The sequence below is a fragment of the Pyrus communis genome, chromosome 10, assembly GCF_963583255.1.
Source record: "Pyrus communis chromosome 10, drPyrComm1.1, whole genome shotgun sequence".
NCBI lineage: Eukaryota > Viridiplantae > Streptophyta > Magnoliopsida > Rosales > Rosaceae > Pyrus > Pyrus communis.
This window is the reverse complement of record NC_084812.1, coordinates 17,419,600-17,441,964: the sequence shown is the minus strand read 5'-3', so window position 1 is coordinate 17,441,964 and position 22,365 is coordinate 17,419,600. Positions and strand designations below refer to the sequence as shown.

Sequence of the window (22,365 nt, the reverse complement as noted above, 5' to 3'; positions counted from 1 at the left end):
TAAAGTACTAAAATAACTAAAGAAACATAACGTAAATGCACGAGAACAAGCCATTTAAGTCGCATGAATATGCTCCTATCATTAACCCTCAGATTTTCCTTTAGTTATTGGATTGGATGACATCATACGACAACCCAAAGCATTCTTCAAAAGTTCCCTACATGACATCATAATAGAGATACAATCAAAGATCATTACGTTCTATGAAAATCATAAGTATTGACAAAGCACTTGTAACTATGACATCATGATACTCATGCTAGGAATTTACTTAACATGATTGTGAAAACAACCTTAACTACTTGTGAATATAAGTTTGTAATGATTATGTGAAACTCCCTTATATTCTAGCACCAAATTCAAGCATGCAAATTAAGTGTGCACCCTTAATCAACAAACAAGAATAAGTTATCCATCAAACGGTTAAGTAAATTGCATTCACAATTTATGAAATCACAACTGAAATTAATCAATTCATATTGCAAATATAATCATGGTTTCAAAGTCTCCTCTAGCTAAAACAAGTTTAGCTCCTCATGTTTACAAAACAAAGATAATTAATCTTAAACATTAAAAACAAAGATAGAATACACCTAGAAACACTCCAGGTGGCTCCTCCTTCCTTCCTTGCTGCCAACAATGGGGATTTGTGTGAATTTAGGCTCTTGAGGTGTGGTGGATGGTGTGGTGTGAATTTGTGGTAGAGGGTGGTGGTTTTTGAGTGTTGTGGTATCAACTATTTATAGGGTGAAGGGGAGGCACGAATTTGGGCTGAAAAGGAGAGGAATTAGGACTCCAAATCACCAAAGAACAATGATACTTTCAATTAGATTCCAAGGAGGACAAGGAATGGTCCTTGTGGCAGATTCTAGAACTTCTAGAAGGGTTACATGTGGCATAAACTTAATGCACGAAAATAGGGCTTCTAGAACTTGATATTTAGGTGATTTAATGTGAAAAGGAGTCCTCTTTGAAGTTGGAATTAAGGTAGGAAAAGATTAGGATAGGATAAAATAAGATAAGGTTGGATAAGGTTTGGATAAGATAAGGAAATTGGATAAGGTTCCTTATTTCTTGCTCTTTCCTTATCTTCTTTGCATTTGGACTTCTTTCTCCAGATTTTTAGCCTTTCCTAGCATCTCTTGACTTCAATTTCGTCCAACCACATTGCTCCATAGTTAAGCTATCCAATCCATGCCCAAAACTACTCCAAATAGCCTCAAAATGCACTTTCTTGCTCCTTTTGCCATTAGGACCTAAAAACATACGAAAATAGCTTAAAAGACTAAAATAGATAGTAGTTAAGTAACTAAATGCAAGGAAACAACATAACTAAGTAGCATAAATATGCTCCTATCATTTTGTCCACTAAAGCTCCACCCGCTGAGGTGTCTAGCATTTGACGTTCAATTGGTAGAAGCCCTTCGTAGAAATATTGAAGAAGAAGCTCCTCCTTCATTTGGTGCTGTGGACATGAAGCAACAAGGGTTTTAAAACGTTCATAATAAGTTGGAAATGATTCACCTTGATTTTTCTGTTCTTTTACGTAAAAGAATGACTTGAGAAGTTGGGAAAAACTTCTCCAAAAACGCCCTTTTCATACTCTCCCATGATGTGACAGTTCCGGGAGCTAGTTCATACAACCAATCTTTAGCCTTTTCCAAGAGAGAAAAGGGAAAAGCCTTCATCTTCAAAATGCTCCCATCAACATTGACCGGGCTCATACTTGAGCAAACAACCTCGAACTCCTTCAAGTGTTTATTAGGATCTTCCATGGACAACCCATGAAACTTAGGAATATGGTGCAATAAACTGGACTTGAGTTCGAACTCGTCAGTCTTGTCAGGGGCTGCCCTTAGATATTGAATGCATAGAGGCATGGTATTATCCAATCCCGAAGCGGAAAGCTCCTTGATTGTTCGGTTGTCGACTGCCATAACTTGTTCTTCCTCAAAAATCCTTGTCGTGGCCTCCTCTCCCTCTTGTGTTTCGTCCTCTTCAAGCTCAGGTGCAGGTTGAGGTGGTTGAGGCTCTTGTTGATTCTTCTTTCTTCTCAAGGCTCGCTCAAAATCGTCGTCAAAGTCTAAGATATGGGCATGAACCGGTTGAGAACTCCGAGTCATAAACTAGTGCCTAAAACAAGAAAACAAACAAGTCAAAAACTAAACAATTAACAAACCAATAACACACGAAAATAACTAAAAAGAAATAACAAGGGATTAGCAAAGTTGCTAATCCCCGGCAACGGCTGATGCGAGAATTATACGCACACAAATTAAACCCTCTTTTTGACAATTGTAGTAAGTATGTAACTAGGGATCGTTCTGGACCGGGGATTAGGAGGGATTGTTAATCACTTGGATTTGACTCAAAAACGCTAAAAACACAATCTAAAACACTATACTAGACTCAAAGAATGCAAAACTAAACTTTAAAACACTAAGACAAACCAAAGACTCAAAATGCTTTAAAGCATAAACTAAATTGATTTCTAACTAAATTGAACAATAAGGTAAAGGGGGATTTAGGTTTTGATTAAACTAAATGACAGATTGTAAATTAAAGCATAAGGAAATGAAGTAAACACAAAATGAATGAATCAACAGCTAATAAAAAGAGATAGCACAAATGGAGATGAAGCTAGAGATTCGATTTCACCATTGCTAAGCCAAGTCCATGCTTGTTAAGTCAGATTATACTCATCCCTCTACTTATTTCTTGGGTTTGTTTCACTTAGATATGATCAGCCATATGATGTGTGGATTTGATCAAATGTCTCTAATCATGAGCCTAATTGTGATGTGCAACTTTGGTTCCTAATCAAGACTATGTAGTGCACAAGAAACTTTCACAAAACCAAAGGGAACACTCGACAGGATGTTTGCAAAACATTCCCTTCATTCATTCACATATCTACCAAGATTATGCATGATGTGTGCTTTAATCTTGGCTAAAAAACCTGTGGTTAATTCAAATGATGATCAAGCATTAAAATCAACACACTAATTCACAATTAAATCGGAGAATGAAACAAGAAATAGATAGATTAAATGAGAATTCCGAATTAACTACATGACAATCTTGCAAGGCTACATCGAATCCCTAGAGAGAGATTAGTTACACTTCATGTTTACAAAAGGTTTGACATAAAAATATATAACATGAGTGAACATAGGATTAAGAAGAAAGAACCCTTGAAGCAAAACTGATGTCGAAATCCTTTAAGAAATGGGAGAGTGTATCTAATGGAATGAAGCCGAGAGGAAGTTCCTCATGGTACAAAACAAAGAGAATCAAAGAAACACCTAAACATTCCAACAACTCAACTTGAATTGTATGAACGTTTAGGCCCTCTTATCTTCCTCTTCGTCGTAGCACAAGGTCTAAGGGATGTTGTTGGTGTGTTGAATGGATTGGGGAATTATGGAAATGGATGAGGAGTGGTGTTTGGATTATAAGGGAATGGTAGCTCACGGCAATGAGGGAAGATTGGATGTGTTTGTGATGTGTTGTGTATGAAAATGAGATGTGATTTTTGTGTATGAATGCATGGGTTTTTATAGGGGGAATGGGAGAATATGTGGGTGATTGTTTAAGAGTGAATGTGGTTGTTATGATTGAGAGTGCATGTGGATGAAATGATGAAGTAGGAAGGTGGAAATGCATGTGTTGAATTGGTGGTGCAATGATGAAAGAGTAAGTGCATGTGTGTGTGAATGGTGGTAGCTAGGGTGAATTATGATGAATGCATGTGGAATAAAGATGGAGAAGGTGGTGTAATGATGAAGGATTAAGTGCATGTGTGTGTGAATGGTGGTTCTTGATGGTTTTGGGGTTGTGATGCATGTGAATGCATGTGGCTAAGGGTTGTTGATTGGGCTAGAGGTTTTGCATGGCTCAAAGGATTGTTTGATTGGGCTAGGCCCTTTATTTTATGTCCAAAGTGCATACAAGGCTTTCAAATTCGTCCAACACTTTGGCTCCAAGCATATGCTATCCATTCCAAGCCCAATTTTGCTCCAAAATGCTCCAAAATGCATCTTTTTGCTTCCTTAGCCATATGAACCTAAAAACACACGAAAATGGCTTAAACTACTAAAACAATTATGAATTAACAACATAGATGCACGAAAACAAGCTAAGTAAGTCGCCTAAATATGCTCCTATCAACGGCGCCAAAATTTGGTGCGAAAATTAACTTAACACACAAATTAACCCTCTTTTGACAATTGTAGCATATAAATAAGTAGGGATCATTCTTACACCGGGGATTAGGAGGGATTGCTAAACACTTTAAACTAACTCAAATAAATAAAATTAACCTTTAAAACACTTAAACTCACTTAAAAAAACTCAAACACGTTCACAAGACTCAAAATAGGCTAAAAACACTCAAAACTGCCTTAAAAACACAATATGGGCAGTTTTGAGCCTAAACACAAACTTGGACGAAAATTGGTTCTAACTTAACTCAAAACTCTTAAAAACACAATCTAAAACATATTTGGACCAATTAGACACTCTAAGACAAGTGGGGATTTGGTTTTGAACGAAAATCAAACAAACAAAACAAATATGTAAACTAGGCAGATTTGGACAAAATTGATAGAATCAAGTGGATGGTGAGATGGCTAGGAGGTTTTTCTCCACACATGGCATACTTGCATACAACACAATCTTCAGTTGCTTATTCAATGAATTTATGAACCTCAACACCCCAAGTTAATTAGGTACGCTTAAATTAACTCTCAGATTTCCCCTAGGTCATTGAATTGAATGGAATTAGCGCATTGCAATCAAATTATTCCTTAAAAGTTTTCTATATGAAAGCGCATAATAGAAAGACAATCAAAGATCATTAGGTTCCATGGAAATCATAGGTGTTGACGAGGCATTCGTAACTATGAAAGCGCATGATACTTATGCCAAGAATTTACTTAACATAATTGTGAACAACAATCTTAACTACTCATGAATATAAGTTCCCAACGATTAGGTGAAGTTTCCTTATACCCTAGCATCATATTTATGCATGCAAATTAAGTGTGTGATAAGTCACATTTTGCATGCATTTATATCTTCCATATTTGGCGTCTTTGTGATGTTTTGGATTAAGCTAGTTGCATTTTACATTGTTTGGTGTTAGTGTGCAGCCAAGTGTGTAATAAGATCAATTGGAAGGCAAATGAAGGAAAAACATTCCTTTTGGTAGTTGAGCATTATTCCAAGCGTGGAGAGGATTCTAGGGAGTTAATTTGAAGAAGAATCTAGGAGACATATGGCTGCTGGAATTTCATGAAATGATGTGGAAGGAAAGTGGTGCATTTCGGCCATATTGGGTGAATCTAAACAAGGCAAAAACATTGAAGTCAGATTGGGTGGTTCCAACACCAAAACATGCATTCACATGCATGTTCACACACCTTGCCGTGCATTTCCATGTGGTTCCAGCTCACTTATGCACTTCTACTCATTCCAGCTCCCTTATGCACTTCCACACAACTTGTGCCGTGTATTCCCTTGCCTTGTCCAGCCCCCTTTTGCACCAAAAACATCCACTCACATTAATTAAACCATTCAGCCACATTTACACCAACAAACACAACCATGCCGTGCACTTTCATTCCCTTTCCAGATTTGTACAACCAATTCCAGGTTGTCCATTTCATCCTTGCAGCCAATACACATGCATGTTGAATTAAATAGCAATACACATGCATATTGCCCTAGTGTCGTGCATTCACCATCCCAGAAACCCACTCATTCCAGCTCACATTTGCATTTCCAGCTCCATTCTTAATGTTGGCAGCCACATTCCCCTTATATAAAACCATGCAAAATCACTTCTCTGGCTCTCTTCCATCATCCCAGGATTCACACACATAGCCGCTCCATATCTGTCCATTTGCTCTCCCATTTGCAGAAACCATTCAACCATAGCCGATCTACCTTCATTTACATCACACTTGGAGAATCAACACCGAAGGCTACTCTTAAGGGATTTCGACATCAGTTTTGCTTCAAGGGTTTCTTCTTCTTAATCCTATGTTCACTCATGTTATATATTTTTATGTCAAACCTTTTGTAAACATGAAGTGTAACTAATCTCTCTCTAGGGATTCGATGTAGCCTTGCAAGATTGCCATGTAGTTAATTCAGAATTCTCATTTAATCTATCTATTTCTTGTTTCATTCTCCGATTTAATTGTGACTTAGTGTGTTGATTTTAATGCTTGATCATCATTTGAATTAACCACAGGTTGTTTAGCCAAGATTAAAGCACACATCATGCATAATCTTGGTGGATATGTGAATGAATGAAGGGAATGTTTTGCAAACATTCTGCCGAGTGTTCCCTTTGGTTTTATGAAAGTTTCTTGTGCACTACATATTCTTGATTAGGAACCAAAGTTGCACATCACAATTAGGCTCATGATTAGAGACATTTGATCAAATCCACACATCATATGGTTGATCATATCTAAGTGAAACAAACTCAAGAAATAAGTAGATGACTGAGTATAAACTGATTTAACAAACATGGCCTTGGGTTAGCAATGGTAAAATCGAATCCCTAGCTTCATCTCCATTGGTACTATCTCATTTTATTAGTTGTTGATTCTTTTATTTGTGTTTACTTCATTTCCTTATGCTTTCAAGTTACAACAACAAATCTGCCTACATTGATTAGTTTTATTTCTCTAGTAAAGAGTTCTTGCAATACAAGTGATTATATAGGTCCAATTAGTCCCTGTGGATTCGACACCCTTACTTGTGCCATTATACTAACATATTTTAGCACTAGGAAGGAAGATTATAACAAAATGGCGCCGTTGCCGGGGACTGATTTCAGTCCCTTGTAATTGCTTGTTTGCTATTAAACTTTGTTCTTTTCATTTTAAGTAGATTTCTAATTTTTATTCAAACTTGTTTTATTTTGTTTCTTGTAGTATATGTCAAATAGACTTGCTGAGTTAGGCCAAAGAATTGAACGGTTAAAGGGCAACACTTTGGACAACTTTGTGCCATCAAGTTCCTCCATTATCCGTGAAGAAGAGGAAGAGAATTCACCTAGTTCAACAAGTAAAGGATCTGAGCATGATAGGAGCATATTCATGCGACTTAAATGGCTTGTTCTCGTGCATTTACGTTATGTTTCTTTAGTTATTTTAGTCCTTTATGCTTCTTTTGTGTGTTTTCAGGTTCTAAGGGCAAAGTATGCAAAAGGATGCCTTTTGGAGCCTTTTGGAGCAAATTAGAGATTGGAATGGATATCATATGCTTGGAGCCAAGAGGATGGACGAAATTGAAGGATTCCTCCTCCATTGCAGCCACATGCACATTCAATCATTCACACCAAAACCTTGCACATGCTTTCCCATTTCATTATTCATTCACCTTGCAGCCACTCCACATGCATTTCTAGCTTTTCCTTTGCATTCCCCCTTTAATCAACACATGCATCCACTCACCAAGAAATCATTCATTCCACATGCACCCAAAACACCACCAGAAATCATCATTGCCGTGGGTACCTATCCCATTTCAGATTGTCATTCCACTTCATTGCACATGCATCTTCATAATTCAACACATGCATTCATTATTTATTTACTTTGCATCCTTTAATTTAATCACATGCACATTCAAACAAACACAATCATTCCAGCCATACCTTGCATTTTCAGATTGTTCCTCCATCATTGCACCACAATGCAGCCACATGCACTTGTTCCTCTAACATTTCAGCCACTTGCACTCCCATTCTCTCCCAAAACCGTGCACATGCCTTCTCCTTGCATTTCCAGCCATTCCACATGCTATTTCAGCCACATGCACTCATAATCATTCAACCAACATGTGCACATGCAACCTAGCTGTCATGTTCCCCCCATTTCACCTATAAATACTCATTCATTCACACTCATTCATACACAATTCATTTCACAACAGAAATTGGTCCCTTGGGGCCGTGCCCTTCACAAGTCCATCCATTCCATTCATAAACACTCATCCATTGCAGAAATGTAGACCATAAAACTCCCTTGTGCCGTGCCCTCCCCTACAAATCCAAACACCATCCTTCCATTCCTCCACCACTACCCAAACCATTCACACCACCAAACTATCCTTAGACCTTGTGCTACAACGAAGAGGAAGATAAGAGTGCCTAAACGTTCATACAATTCAAGTTTGAGTTGTTGGAATGTTTAGGTGTTTCTTTGATTTCAATGTTTAATTTCAATGCTCTTTGTTTTGTACGAATGAGGAATGGAAGATAAGAGGGCCTAAACGTTCATACAATTCAAGTTTGAGTTGTTGGAATGTTTAGGTGTTTCTTTGATTCTCTTTGTTTTGTACCATGAGGAACTAAACCCCCCTTGGTTAGGGGGTGATTCGAATATATATTTATGCTTGCATTTTGATTTGAATACTTCTAATTGCGTTTCATAAGTTGTGTATTCAATTTGTTTAACCGTTTGATTGATAACTTATTTATGTATGTTTATTGAGAATGCGCGCTTAATTTTCATGCATGAATATGACGCTAGAATATAAGTAAGTTTCACCTAATCGTTATGAACTTATATTCACAAGTAGTGGAGGTTGCTTATAAACAATCGCGTTAAACAAATTCTTGGCATAAGTTTCATGCAATCCATAGTAACGAATGCCTCGTCAACACTTATAATTTTCATAGAGCGTAATGATTCTTGCTTGTATCTCTTCTATGCATTCATGTTGAGGACTTGTGGGGAATGTTTTGAATTGTTGTATGCGCTAACCCATCCAATTCAATAACGTTAGGAAGATTTGAAGGTTAATTAGTGCATCACGGTTAACCCGGGGTGTTGAGTTTCATGGTTTATTGAAATGCAATTGGAAATCATTTTATTATGCAAGTATAACATGTATGGAGATGAACCCCTTAGCCATTCTATCATCCATTCATTCCATTCCATCAAATTCGTTTTACAATCTGTTTAGTTTATTAACTTGTTTTGTTATTTCAATTCTCGTCGATTTAAAACCCCCCTTTACTTTCTTGTTCTTTAGTGTTTAGAATTTGTTTAGTTTATGTTTTAAAGTGTTTTGATTCAATTTTATTTCCCAATTTCGTCCAAATTCACCAAAGTGCTCAAAACTGCCCAGAAAGTGATTTTAAGGCAGTTTTGAGTGTTTTGGGTGATGTTTGAGTCTTTTGGTTTGTTTTAATGTTTTAAGTGTTTAGTTTTACATTCTTTGAGTTAGTTTAGTGTTTTATATTGTGTTTTTACGTTCTTGAGTCAAGTTATTACTTAATTTCGTCCAAATTTGTGTTTGTGCTCAAATCTGCCCAGAAAGTGGTTTTTAGGCAGATTTGAGTGTGTTTGTGTTGTTTTGAGTCTTTTGGTTTGTCTTAGTGTTTTAAAGTTTAGTTTTGCATTCTTTGAGTCTAGTATAGTGTTTCATATTGTTATTTTACGTTTTTGAGTCAAATCCAAGTGGTTAACAATCCCTCCTAATCCCCGGTCTAGAACGATCCCTACTTATACATATACTACAATTTGACGAAAAGAGGGTTTAATTTGTGTGCGTTTAAATCTCGCATCAGAGCACTTTAATTGGGAAAGAGAAGAAGATATGGCGGGCAACCAAGATGAGCTTCGAGCTTTGGAGGACTTTGCTCAACCAATCATACCAAATTCACCTTCATGCATCTTGCTGCCCACAGAAGCTAGAAACTATGATCTTAAATCTTCACATTTCCATATGTTTCCCTCTTTTTATGGCTTACCTAATGAAGACCCTTTAGCTCATATTAAAGAGTTTTACAATGTTGTGAGTGGTTTACCTTTGCAGGGAGTAAGTGAAGCAAATTTGAGGATGAGAGTGTTTCCTTACACCTTGAAAGATAGAGCCAAGAGTTGGTTGATGACTCTAACACCAGGTTCCCTCACCACATGGGATGCCGTGGCTAAGAAGTTTTTGGAGAAGTTCTTTTCCACTCAAAAGACAGCCACATTAAGGGGACAAATCTTCAACTTCAAACAAGATGATGGAGAACCTTTCAACGAGTGTTGGGAGCGCTTTAAAGGCCTTTTGCTGCAATGTCCACACCATGGGTTACCTTTCCACTTACAAATGCAAATCTTCTATGATGGACTAACCCAAACATGTCAATCAGCTGTTGATAATGCAGCAGGTGGAGCTTTGAAGAAAAAGAATGCTCAAGAGTCATATAACATTTATGAGATGTTGGGGTCTAATGCTCAACACAAAGATTTAAGGGGTAAGAAAGTTGGAGTCTATGAAACAAGCTCTAATCATGATCTTTTGTTGCAGGTAGCTAACCTAGAAAGGAAGCTTGAATCCGTGCTCAACATGGTGCCAAAAGCAAATGAAGTGTGTGCCATTTGCAACATACCAAGCCATCCTACTCATCAATGTCCATCTAGGGAGGCTTACCCCGAGTATGTTCAAGAGCAAGTGAACCTCATGAATTCTTACAATCAAAGGCCAATGAATGATGTGTATTCCAATACATATAACTCAAGTTGGAGAGATCATCCCAACCTTTCATGGAAGAACAACAATCAATTCCAAAATTTCCAACCAAAACCTGCCACTACTCTTGAGGATACGGTTAAGTTGTTAGCCCAGAATACCTTGCAATTCCAACATACCACAAATAGCACTCTCCAACAACATTCGGCGGCTCTAACCAAAATGGAGACACAATTGGGGCAGATTGCAGATGCCTTGAACCAAAGAGAGGTTGGAAAGTTTCCAAGCCAACCCGTGATACTCCAAAGGAACCAAGAGCAAGCCAAAGCAATCACTACACTTAGAAGTGGTAAGGTTATCAATAATGAAGTTACTAATGAATCTGATCATGTGAATACAGGGGTTACTCAAGGAGAAAATGAGAAACCAAATGAGGAACCAAGCCATGCTACTTCCTCATTTGAAGCACCAAATCTTCACAAGGCCGAGAAACCTTACACTCCACCAATACCATTCCCTGGAAAACTTACCAAGAGCAAGCAGGATAAGTCATTTAAGGAAATTTTTTATATTCTAAGTAAGTTGAATGTTAACTTACCTTTGCTTGATGTCATTAGGAACATGCCAGCTTATGGAAAGTTCTTCAAAGAGTTAAACAACTACAAAAGGAAGTATGGACCACATGAGAAGGTGGTGGTGTCCGAGAATGTAAGTGCCGTGTTGCAAAGAAAACTCCCACCAAAGCTCAAGGATCCAGGAAGTTTTTCTATCAACATCACCATAGGGGACAAGAAGGTAGAGAAGGCGATGCTTGACTTGGGTGCTAGCATCAACTTGATGCCTTATTCCGTGTACCTTCAACTAGGTTTGGGTGAATTGAAAGCCACCACCATCTCATTACAACTTGCAGACAGATCCGTGAAATATCCAAGAGGTATAGTAGAGGATATTCTAGTTCAAATTGATAAACTAATCTTGCCTGCGGATTTTGTAGTGTTGGACATGGAAGAAGCTCCTATACATGACCGAGAGTTGCCTATTTTGCTTGGGAGACCGTTTATGGCCACGGCCAAGACCATCATTGATGTGCAAAATGGACTCCTCACTATGACAGTGCTAGGAGAGACCGTTCAATTCAAAGTGTTTGAGTCTCTTTCACATCCTTCTTCATCTCTTGATTGTTATGCCATTGATGTGCTTGATTCGCTTGTTTTCTCTAAGTTCTTGCAGGCACAATCTAATGACCCATTACAAACTGTTTTGAGTCAATCTCAAGATGAGTTTGATGAAGAAGATGCACTCATGGAAGAGGTAGCTGCCTTGGAATCATTGGCACCGTATCCTTTGAATGTTTCACCTCTTTTAGAGCCTTTAGAACCATCGAGGTCACATCTAACCCCTTCCACTGTTAAGGCACCAAAACTTGAACTTAAACCACTTCCACCACATCTAAAGTATGCATATCTAGCTGAATTTGAAACTCTTCCAGTTATCATGACTTCTAACCTCACCCCAAATGAAGAAGATAAACTAATTAGGGTGTTAAAAGAGTTCAAATCAGCTATTGGTTGGTCTATTGCAGATATCAAGGGAATAAGCCCTACCATGTGCATGCATAGGATTCTTTTGGAGGAAGGAGCAAAGTCAACCCGTGAACCACAAAGAAGGCTCAATCCACACATGAAAGAAGTTGTGAGGAATGAAGTGTTGAAGTTGTTAGATGTGGGGATCATATATCCCATTTCTGATAGCAAATGGGTGAGTGCTATTCAGGTGGTACCTAAGAAGGTAGGAATCACGGTGATGAAGAATGAAAACAAAGAGCTTGTGCCCACAAAGCCCACGGCTAGTTGGCGTGTTTGCACCGATTACAGGAAGTTGAATTCTAGCACTAGAAAAGATTACTTTCCTATGCCTTTCATAGATCAAATGCTTGAGAGATTGGCAGGTTACTCACACTATTGTTTTCTTGATGGTTACTCAGGTTACAATCAAATTGCAATTGCTCCGGAGGATCAAGAGAAAACAACCTTTACTTGCCTTTTTGGCACATTTGCATATAGGAGAATGCCTTTTGGACTTTGCAATGCTCCAGCAATATTTCAGAGATGCATGGTGGCAATCTTTTCTGACATGGTAGAAAGATTCATTGAGGTATTTATGGATGACTTCTCAGTGTTTGGTTCCTCTTTTGACGAATGTCTTAACCATCTCTCTTTAGTACTCCAAAGATGTCAGGAAACAAATTTGGTTCTCAATTGGGAAAAGTGCCAATTTATGGTGAAACAAGGAATTGTGTTAGGACACGTAATCTCTAGCAAAGGAATGGAGGTGGACAAAGCCAAAATTGACGTCATCACCAATATGGTAGCTCCCACCACTGTGAAGGGAGTAAGAAGTTTTTTGGGACATTAATTGAGGTTTTCCTTCTTCGTGCTAGAATATGTTTAGTATAATGGCACAAGTAAGGGTGTCGAATCCACAGGGACTAATTGGACCTATATAATCACTTGTTTTGCAAGAACTTTTTACTAGAGAAATAAAACTAATCAATGTAGGCAGATTTGTTGTTGTAACTTGAAAGCATAAGGAAATGAAGTAAACACAAATAAATGAATCAACAACTAATAAAATGAGATAGTACCAATGGAGATGAAGCTAGGGATTCGATTTTACCATTGCTAACCCAAGGCTATGTTTGTTAAATCAGTTTATACTCAGTCATCTACCTATTTCTTGAGTTTGTTTCACTTAGATATGATCAACCATATGATGTGTGGATTTGATCAAATGTCTCTAATCATGAGCCTAATTGTGATGTGCAACTTTGGTTCCTAATCAAGAATATGTAGTGCACAAGAAACTTTCACAAAACCAAAGGGAACACTCAGCAGGATGTTTGCAAAACATTCCCTTCATTCATTCACATATCCACCAAGATTATGCATGATGTGTGCTTTAATCTTGGCTAAACAACCTGTGGTTAATTCAAATGATGATCAAGCATTAAAATCAACACACTAAGTCACAATTAAATCGGAGAATGAAACAAGAAATAGATAGATTAAATGAGAACTCTGAATTAACTACATGGCCTTTGATTGGAATACACATCATTCCTTGGCCTTTGATTGTAAGAATTCATGAGGTTCACTTGCTCTTGGACATACTCGGGGTAAGCCTCCCTAGATGGACATTGATGAGTAAGGTGGCTTGGTATGTTGCAAATGGCACACACTTCACTTGCTTTTGGCACCATGTTGAGTACGGATTCAAGCTTCTTTTCTAGGTTAGCTACCTGCAAAGAAAGATCATGATTAGAGCTTGTTTCATATACTCCAACTCTCTTACCCCTTACATCTTTGTGTTGAGCATTAGATCCCAACATCTCATAAATGTTATATGACTCTTGAGCATTCTTTTTCTTCAAAGCTCCACCTGCTGCATTATCAACAGTTGATTGACATGTTTGGGTTAGTCCATCGTAGAAAATTTGCATTTGTAAGTGAAGAGGTAACCCATGGTGTGGACATTGCAACAAAAGGCCTTTAAAGCGCTCCCAACACTCATTGAAAGGTTCTCCATCATCTTGTTTGAAGTTGAAGATTTGTCCCCTTAATATGGCTGTCTTTTGAGTGGAAAAGAACTTTTCCAAAAACTTCTTAGCCACGGCATCCCATGTGGTGAGTGAACCAGGTACTAGAGTCATTAACCAACCCTTGGCCCTATCTTTCAAGGTGTAAGGGAACACTCTCATCCTTAGATTTGCTTCACTTACTCCCTGTAAAGGTAAACCACTCACAACATTGTAAAATTCTTTAATATGAGCTAAAGGATCTTCATTAGGTAAGCCATAAAAAGAAGGAAACATATGGAAATGTGAAGATTTAAGATCATAGTTTCTAGCTTCTGTGGGCAGCAAGATGCATGAAGGTGAATTTGGTATGATTGGTTGAGCAAAATCCTCCAAAGCTCGAAGATCATCTTGGTCGCCCGCCATCTCTTCTTCTCTTTCCCAATTAAAGTGCTCCGATCCTTCACTTGTTGGACTAGACGGTTTCCCTTCCTCTTCTTCACGGACAATGGAGGAACTTGTTGGCACAAAGCTTTCCAAAGTGTTGCCCTTTAACTGTTCCATTCTTTGGCCTAATTCAGCAAGTCTATTTGACATATACTACCTGAAACAAGATAAAACAAGTTTGAATAAAAATCAGAAATCTACTTAAAATGAAAAGAACAAGGTTTAATATCAAAACAAGCAATTATAAGGGACTGAAATCAGTCCCCAGCAACGGCGCCATTTTAATTGAGGTTTTCCTTCTTCGTGCTAGAATATGTTTAGTATAATGGCACAAGTAAGGGTGTCGAATCCACAGGGACTAATTGGACCTATATAATCACTTGTTTTGCAAGAACTTTTTACTAGAGAAATAAAACTAATCAATGTAGGCAGATTTGTTGTTGTAACTTGAAAGCATAAGGAAATGAAGTAAACACAAATAAATGAATCAACAACTAATAAAATGAGATAGTACCAATGGAGATGAAGCTAGGGATTCGATTTTACCATTGCTAACCCAAGGCTATGTTTGTTAAATCAGTTTATACTCAGTCATCTACCTATTTCTTGAGTTTGTTTCACTTAGATATGATCAACCATATGATGTGTGGATTTGATCAAATGTCTCTAATCATGAGCCTAATTGTGATGTGCAACTTTGGTTCCTAATCAAGAATATGTAGTGCACAAGAAACTTTCACAAAACCAAAGGGAACACTCAGCAGGATGTTTGCAAAACATTCCCTTCATTCATTCACATATCCACCAAGATTATGCATGATGTGTGCTTTAATCTTGGCTAAACAACCTGTGGTTAATTCAAATGATGATCAAGCATTAAAATCAACACACTAAGTCATAATTAAATCGGAGAATGAAACAAGAAATAGATAGATTAAATGAGAATTCTGAATTAACTACATGGCAATCTTGCAAGGCTACATCGAATCCCTAGAGAGAGATTAGTTACACTTCATGTTTACAAAAGGTTTGACATAAAAATATATAACATGAGTGAACATAGGATTAAGAAGAAAGAACCCTTGAAGCAAAACTGATGTTGAAATCCCTTAAGAGTTGCCTTCGGTGTTGGTGCTCCAAGTGTGTTGTAAATGAAGGTGGAGCGGCTAAGGTTGAATGGTTTCTGCAAATGGGAGAGTGTATGGAATGGAATGAAGCCGAGAAGAGATTGTGTAGAAATGGAATGGGAGCTTGCGGCAAAGGGGAAGATTGGATGTGTTTGTGGTGTCTTGTGTATGAAAATGAGATGTGATTTTTGTGTATGAATGCATGGGTTTTTATAGGGGGAATGGGAGAATATGTGGGTGATTGTTTAAGAGTGAATGTGGTTGTTATGATTGAGAGTGCATGTGTGTGTGAATGGTGGTGCAATGATGAAAGAGTAAGTGCATGTGTGTGTGAATGGTGGTGCAATGATGAAATGATGAAGTAGGAAGGTGGAAATGCATGTGTTGAATTGGTGGTGCAATGATGAAAGAGTAAGTGCATGTGTGTGTGAATGGTGGTGCAATGATGAAAGAGGAAGTGCATGTGTGTGTGAATGGTGGTGCAATGATGAAATGATGAAGTAGGAAGGTGGAAATGCATGTGGCTAAGGGTTGTTGATTGGGCTAGAGGTTTTGCATGGCTCAAAGGATTGTTTGATTGGGCTAGGCCCTTTGTTTTATGTCCAAAGTGCATACAAGGCTTTCAAATTCGTCCAACACTTTGGCTCCAAGCATATGCTATCCATTCCAAGCCCAATTTTGCTCCAAAATGCTCCAAAATGCATCTTTTTGCTTCCTTAGCCATATGAACCTAAAAACACACGAAAATGGCTTAAACTACTAAAACAACTATGAATTAACAACATAGATGCATGAAAACAAGCTAAGTAAGTCGCCTAAATATGCTCCTATCAAATTCCCCCATACTTAGCTTTTGCTAGTCCTCGAGCAAAACAAAATAATAACAAATAAACAAAACGACACTAAACAAGTAAAACACAACCTAAACCTTCCAACAACCGTCTTAGGGATTTCCAATGCACATGACAAGTTAAAAATCATTATTCTCACAGATTTTAGCCATCTTTACACTTAAGTACATTCTTAATCGTAGTCACCACATACTAGTTCACAATTAAGCAATTAAAACACATTTCAAATGTAGTAACATGCTTTAGAGAATTTACTCAATTCCTTACTAGAATGCACTCTATTTTCACACAGATTTTCTGACTACACACCCTACACTAGTTATATGTGAGAGATTGATGTAAACATGAAAGACTAGTATCTCACATATGTTATAACAAAGAAAGCATTTTCTGGATTTACAATAATGACATGAATATGATCTCATGAATGGAATGCTACTACTTAGAATGAGAACCAGTGATTCCATAAGCTCATATCAAATCCAAACTCCACATTATTGAACACATAACGATCAAGATAGAAGTCAAAGGGGTGTAACGGGGCTAGGGTATTGGTTAACAATGAAAGGTGAAGGATAAACAAACATTCTTAAAGCAATAGTGAGCAAAGTATTGAATTAGGCACTTAGAATTCCCTTTAGAGCGCGGAAAACAACTTTTAGACTAATAGGGGAAATTCAAACAACTCTTATTTTTCTTTTCTTTTTCAATTTTTTTTTTTTCAATTTTTTTTTTTTTTTTTTTTTTTTTATTTAGCCGTGCCTATGGCACAACAACTCTCATCAATAATCCTTCCCCCACACTTATTTTCTGCAACATATTAATCAAAAAGGAATTCATTTTCCGTCATGCTTACTATGCTTTAAGAACAAAGGCATGGATGGTCCTATTCTAGGCTAGGTAAGGATAACATGGGTTAACAAAGAACATAGGCTAAACAAGGCTCAAAGGGGTTAAAACTTACAACAAATACGAAATATGGGAAGTAAGGCTATTTGGCTATGGTGGCAACTACACAACTTTATCTTGATATATGTTATGCAATTCAATGCTTTGAATGAAATGGATATAAGTTCTAGCATTTAGTTCTAGCATGATTCAATTGCATTCTAAGTAGCAACCAAGCAAGGAATAATGAGATCATGCAACAACTTTAGAAAACAAAGAATCACAGAAAATAACTCTCCAAAGAAAGTAATGGCTCGAGTCTCACAGGGATGTAGCGTTTGTTTGAGTTCCTTCCTTCAAGCATGTTACAAAAACGAATTTTTCTTTTATGATTGCATGTGAAGTCATACATTATAACCATAACCAAGCATATACCAAGAGTAAATCAAACTTTCATCCATGTCTATAACTCTTTTTAACCGTCATGCAATTACAAACCAAATCCTTATCATTGTGTTGGAAGGTACCCTAAGACACAAACACACAAAAACGACTCAAAACACTCTTTTTAGGCTTTTCAAAACATTTTTTTCAAATTTTTATGTGATTTTCGGAGTTATAAAACAAAACACACTAAAACACTCTAAAACAATTTAAAAACACCTTAAAACAGCAAGGAACAACATTTGAAGTTATGGGTGATAAAATCCCACGAATTTGCATTAACAACATTAGTTACCCCCCCCCACACTTAAATCAAACATTGTCCTCAATGTTTTAAGCATAGATTCACACAAAACATAAGTAAACACACAAAAAGCACTTAAACATACTAAACATGGCAAAATGTAATTAACAAAGAGAAAAGTTTAGTGACGCAAATCTGGTTATGGAGTGTAAATTCCCTCTTCTCCTTGGTGATTGCATTGAGGCATTGATCTTGGTGATTCCACAGTCTTTCTCTTGAACTGATTTCCGCCCATCGTTGATTTTCCTTTGTGCTACATAATCTTGAACTGGGCAGCAGGATTCTTTTGGTCTTCCCCGAAGGTCTGAGCTTACCCCTTTTATCTGTTTCTTTGTTCAATCTTTGCAGGAGTGGTCCCTTCTCTGGAAGTGTATCAACCGTTGAAGATGACTACTCGAGAGCAATGCTAGGTAAGCAATCAGAAATAGATTCCAGGCAGTTGGCTCCAGAACAGAAGACTGACACCAAGTGCTGGCTGATTGCTTCTTTCACTTTGCCATGCGAGTAAGAACAAGGACAAAGAAAAAGACAGGGAAAGAGCATGATATTGATAGGAGCATATTTATACTACTTAGTTGTGTTGTTTCCTTACACTTAGTGAGTTAATTACTATGTATTTCAGTCTTTTAAAGTATTTTCGTGTGTTTTTAGGTCCTAATGGCAAAAGGAGCAAGAAAGTGCATTTTGAGGCTATTTGGAGCATTTTTGGGCATGGATTGGATAGCTTAATCATGTAGCAATGAGGATGGACGAAATTGAAGACTAGAAGAGCTAGGAAAGGCTACAAATCTGGTGGAAGAAGTTCTACTCCAATGAAGATAAGGAAGAAGCAAGAAACAAGGAACCTTATCCAACCTTATCCAACCTTATCCAACCTTATCTTATCCTATCCTAGAAACCCTATCCTATCCTATCTCTAACATTATCCTATTCTATCCTATCCAAATCAGATTGGGACCTAAACCTAGCTACTTAGGGAGAATCAATTACACATTTAAACACCTATTTCAGTTTCTAGAAGACTCATCCATACCATTGCCGCAAATCACCATTCCTTGTAGGTTTAGGAATCACAATCCTTTTCCTACTCCTATATCACATGTCCTAGGCCCTTTAGGATTAGGAAATCTGCCTTAAACACAGTTTCTAGAACACCTAATCCTATCCCTACATGTGTGCCGCACCTAGCCTTCTAGAACTCCCTAATTCCTAGCCGAAATTCCTATTCCCATTCCCATTTAATTTCTGCCTTGAGTTAACCTTTTTACAATGGGATTAGGCAATCCTTTTCCTACACTAAGTGTGCCAAAACTAGCCTATATAAACAGCCTTGCCGTGCCATTTAATAACCACCATCCCTTCACACAACATTCATACATCCCTTCAGAAATCAACCCTTGCCGTGACCTTGCAACCACCCATCCATCATTCCCCTACTTCCATACATCCATCCCAACCTCCATACACCACCATAACCCCTTGCCGCACCTCCATATATACCTAAAACCATCCAAAATCCAGAAAATCGTCCACAAACTCACCATAGACCTTTGTGCCGTGACCTAGCAAGGAGAAGGAGAAGGAAGACCAAGCCTTGGGCGTTTGTACATTCAAGTTGGAGTGTTGGACGTGTCTAGGTGTAATCTATCTTTTATTTTCAATGTTTAAATCTATATTGCTTTGTTTTGTCATGAACATGAGAGGCTAAACTCGTTTTAGCCTAGGGATGCTTTGAAACCATGATTACAATTATAATATGATTTGATTAATTCCAGTTGTGATTTCATAAATTGCGAATGCAATTTACTTAACCGTTTGATGGATAACTTATTCTTGTATGTTTATTAGGGAGGCCTACTTAATTTGCATGCTTGAATTTGGGGCTAGAATATAAGGGTGTTTCACATAATCGTCACAAACTTATATTCACAAGTAGTTAAGGTTGTTTTCACAATCATGTTAAGTAAATTCCTAGCATGCGTATCATGATGTCATAGTTACAAGTGCTTTGTCAATACTTATGGTTTCCATTGAACGTAATGATCTTTAACCGTATCTCTATTATGATGTCATGTAGGGGACTTTTTGAAGAATGCTTTGGGTTGTCGTATGATGTCATCCAATCCACTAACTTAAGGGGAATCTGAGGGTTAATTAGTGATGTCACGGTTAATCTGGGGTGTTGAGGTTCATGGTTTATCGGAAAAGCAACTGGAAATCAATTTATGTTAGAAAGTATCATGTGTGGAGAAGTATCCCTTGGCTATCCCATCATCCATTAGTTTTTCTTATTTTCGTCCAAAATCTGTTTTAAAGTTTTAAGTCACTTGTTTTCTTTTAAATTCGTCCAAAATCAAAACCCCCTTTCTTATTTGTTCCAAATCTGTCCAAAAGAGTCTTTTTGAGTCTTTAGAGTCAAAACCAAGTGTATTTTCGTCCAAATTAAGTCATAGAGTCTAAATTGAGTCTTTTTGGTTGTTTTTGGTTGTTTTGAGTCTTTAAAGTTTGTTTTGAGTCATATAAGTTAGTAAGAGTCTTGTGAGTCTATTTAAAGTGTTTTAAAACATATTTTCACATCTTTGAGTCAATTTTCATTAGATTAGCAATCCCTCCTAATCCCCGGCCTAGAACGATCCCTACTTATATCTATACTACAATTGTCGAAAAGAGGGTTTAATTTGTGTGCTTATATATTTCGCATCAAATTTTTGGCGCCGTTGCCGGGGATTAGCAACTTTGCTAATCCCTTGGTTCTTTTCTTTTTGGTTTAGTTGTTTCCGTTTTAGTTTCTAACTTAGTGTTGTTTTCTTTGTTTGTTGTTACTTTTGATATTTGATTTAGTTCTCTTTCTTTGACTTTAGGTACTAGAGAAGTAAGATATGGATTTTGCTAGCATTCAAGCTCAATTGGCAAATCTTACTTCTCAATTGTCGCCGTATGCCGAACGGACCACAATGCAGAGTGTCCCTACATTTGGTGCTTCATATAGGCAAGGATTTCAAGCCAATCAATGTCTACAAAGAGATTGGAAGGATCATTCAAACTCTATGTGGTGGGAAGCTCAACAAGTTCAACGTGAAGCATATTGGCAGCCATATGAGGAGTTCTATTCAAGACCTATGCAGCCACCTCAACTTCATATGCAATATGCTCAATCAAATTCAAGTTCGTCAATAGATTATAATCAAATTCTTAATGAATTAAATTCTTTGGTGCAGGGGTCACAAAATCAAGCCAAGGAGGCTCAACAAGAAGCATATTGGCAACCATATGAGGAGTTCTATACAACACCTATGCAGCAACCACAACCTCCCCCACAACAATTCCAATCAAGTTCAAGTATGTCCATAGATAATGATAAAAATTTTCAATTACTAACCTCTTTGACGCAGGACGGACAAAATCAAGACAAGAAGTTGGGTAAATTGGAGGAGCACATTGGGCAGATTATGGAGTTCATGAAACAAATTCAAGAGCAAAGTGAACTCTCCAACTCAACTATTGAAAACTCGAAGGAAGATTTTGAAATCCATAATGCTATCACTTTGGGAAGTGCTATGGAGGTTGGAGCTGACCTAAAAATGCCCAAACATAGCCTAGAAGTGGATGAGGAGCTGCTAATTGAGGAGGAGGAAGAAGACATGCACACGGCAAGGGTAGAACAACCCTTGCCGCAGCCCCCTAAAACCTCTAAACCACCCACCACAAGTAAGGACGTCCCAATTCCATGTTATTCTGATGTTATTCCACCCAATGTCCCTTTTCCTAGCAGGTTTTTGATTCCCAACCAAGAAGAGAGTAAAAAGGACATCGTGGAAGCCTTCCCAAAGGTGCAAAATGCTATTCCAATTCTTGGTGCAACACAGCAAGTTTTAGATGGTGTTGAATTCTTCAAAGGACTTTGTACACCAAGAAGAATGATTCAAGAGAAGGTAGTGGCTGGAGAAGATGTAGAAGGCATCAAAGAGGACATATTTGAAACCACAAAACCCAAAGAAGTTGAATTTGATGACATTGGACAAGTCATAACCATCACATGCAATCTGGCCAAGTCCAATATCCCTGAAACTTTCAAAGGAGTGGTGTTTGTCGTTGAGTTCTTGTCGGACAAAACAAGTAAGTCATCTTCTCCAAATTCCATTACATTTTATACTAACTTGCTGATTTTGATGAATCAGGCACCTACACTAGAATTCAAACCAATGCCGGTTCACTTCAAGTATCACCTTCCATTCAAGGATC

General features: G+C 37.6%; 2 non-coding genes across 2 annotated transcripts; one reads left to right on the top strand and one right to left on the bottom strand.

Annotated features, from left to right (window-relative positions):
* Nucleotides 1–9,998: 9,998 nt before the first annotated feature.
* LOC137749104 (small nucleolar RNA R71) lies at nucleotides 9,999–10,109 on the bottom strand. The gene has a single exon (XR_011070174.1). It is a non-coding gene; the product is annotated as a small nucleolar RNA R71 (small nucleolar RNA).
* Nucleotides 10,110–14,003: 3,894 nt separating this feature from the next.
* LOC137749106 (small nucleolar RNA R71) lies at nucleotides 14,004–14,114 on the top strand. Its single transcript, XR_011070176.1, has one exon. It is a non-coding gene; the product is annotated as a small nucleolar RNA R71 (small nucleolar RNA).
* Nucleotides 14,115–22,365: the final 8,251 nt, after the last annotated feature.